The following is a 2,714-nucleotide window of genomic DNA, read 5'->3' on the forward strand; positions in this document are numbered from 1 at the left end:
GCATAATTTCTGAATGTTCCCTTATGAGATTTCAACAATATCTAAGGGTCAGGGATCAAAGTTTTTTTATATGGCTAACCATTCCCCGAGAGGATCAGTGTGTAATTAAAAAGAGCTGACCAGTATAACTTTAATCGAGAGATACTCATGTGAAAGTAAGGCTGAATATGTACAACAATCCGGAAGAGCAATAAAGCAGAAAGTGTCAATGCAAGAAAAGAACCACAAGCTGGTGTTGCAGCCCTAGGATGGAAGATTACAAGAGAAAAGACGTCTTGGAGCTCGAAAAGCAACTTGACGTAGAACGGTTCTAAGAGAATATCAGTTGAATGCAAAAACAAATAAATTTCACAAACTTTGTGATAAAGCCATCAATTGAGTCTGACGGAAAGCCTTTTGTAGTAATCTAGGATCTACATCAAAGAGATTATGCATTTATCCCGAACAACGTAACATATTCGCTAGGACACCGCTTCTTCGCCGAATTAACGAGAAGACACAAAGTTTCCTTGATCAGACGTGCATGTGCAGCTGAATTTGACTCATTTTTATGGGAAAAATTAGTTTCGTTGCATTTTGCTGATCGGGTATATGTCAAATTCTGAAAACGAAACAATCTCATATCGACTTAATTTGGGTAATATTTACTGTTACGTAAATTGAAAAATATAAATAAAATCCAAAAACTCTTTTTTATATCAAGATTGAGCATTTTATTATAAGCCTCTATTTTATATTACAGCGAGAAATAAAAACCCTTGTGCCTCATTATCTTTAGGCAGTATCCAAGATCATTAAAATATGAATAAAAGTCGATATCATGATAAATAAGAAATGATGTTTCTATAGTCTAAATTTCATTACTGTGAGAATTTAAATTTTGAAGGATTCAATTCATGCGAAAACAGCAAGAAATTTGCGAACTCATTCACTGGTTTTTTGTATTTTTATTATGATTCATTATGAGAAAAAAAATTCATCCACGGTTCATTAAGTTGATAATAAAATGGGCTATAGAATCTGTTAGCTGTTTTGGATTTTATAATAAAAACTACAAAAAGGAATCTGGATTTTTTTATTCAGTATAGCAGATAAGTTAGTGAAGAATTTATATTTTTTGCTTCAAAAGGTTTAGAATCTTTAGATTCTCAACAAGAATTTATACAAGTGTCTCTTTGCATTATAGAAAACTACTATCTAAAATTAAACATCATTTTTTGATACTTCAATAAGCACAATAGTTGCAAGAATGAAGCCCTATTCGTTGATCAAAGGATTTTCATTTCTTGATAGAAATGATTCTATTCCTTCCTTTTGTTTCAACTCATGCATCAAAACTGCAAAACAACACTCAACAAAGATATTATCACGATAAATGTGAAAGGCAACAAAGTCATTGTAATGGAAAGAAAATTCAAAAAAAACAGAAAAATATTCATTTTTTGAATCTACAGCTATATTAAAAATCCCAGAAAGGGATGAGTGAAAGAGAGATGGGGTAGAGAAAGTGAATAAAAAGTGGAATCTGCTCATTGGGTTGGAAAAGTATGTGCATTCATATGACATATATTGCTTTTCATTCGTATGAATTTGTAACATATTTATTCTTCCCTTTTAAATACAAACATGAGCATGAGGAAAATACTTTTCAATGAGCAACAAACAAACAAACAAATAAACATTCATGAATCAGTGAAACAGCAGAATTGAGTGAGCGAATGAGGAAAAAAAAAGTAATAAAGCATATGAGCAACATTTAAATTGAAATCTGTAGTGACAATATGTATGTGCAAGAATTATGAAAAAGCTAGGCATGCATTTCGCAAAAAAATATAAAATGAATGCTATGAAGATATTTTTAATGAACTTTTTGGATCAACTATGATAGTACGAGACTATAAACATTACTATCACATTTTTCGACTTTCAATTGTAGCAGTTCTACTACACATATTATGTACGTATATTCGTTTTCATATTTAATTAGTAAACATTTGTCCTGCATGTGCTAGGGATATTTTATAAATGGGACAAAAAGCCTTAACAAAGTAAAACTAACAAAACAATTAATGTTTATAAAAGTTTTATGTAATTTCATTTGCTTGCCGTCAGCATTTATCGTGACATATTTTATTTCACAAACAAGTTTTATTTATTTTTGTTCCTGAAGTCGAAAGTGTTTAGGATAGTTAATTCTAAAGATACCTCCTTGAGCTTGGACAAAATCACTCGTCTCGGTGCCGTCAGGACACCTTGCGTGACTCTGGTATGATGTTGAATTCAAAGCTAATCCCGCAACAAGCTAGCGTCACGTCGATCAGGGACCAAATCCTTGATCGATTAATCTACTTGTACTATTCGGGAATAATGGATATCCGAACTATCTTTCCATCAGTAAACCTAATTTGAGTTTCATTTACTCGAAAAAAAAAAGTTTTCTTTTATTGTCTGTATTCATTTTCATCTCAATTCAATGTCAAATGCCTACACGTTGTGTCAGTAATTTTCAGAGTGTATGCATGAACGAAACGAAAGTGAGTCAAATAAAGGAGAAAAGAAAATTTATGAATGTAACAACTCATAAATTTCACTCACGAACGAATGACGAAAGAGGCAAAAGTGAGAACAAAAATATTTTTTTTGACCCTCTTCCGGATGCCGTAATTTGTTTAATTAAACATTCCATTCGTTTCATTCACTTCCATACTAAGGCA

This window comes from Chironomus tepperi, unplaced genomic scaffold (assembly GCF_022539635.2).
Source record: "Chironomus tepperi strain 1889 unplaced genomic scaffold, CSIRO-AGI_Ctep_v1 contig_425, whole genome shotgun sequence".
Lineage (NCBI taxonomy): Eukaryota > Metazoa > Arthropoda > Insecta > Diptera > Chironomidae > Chironomus > Chironomus tepperi.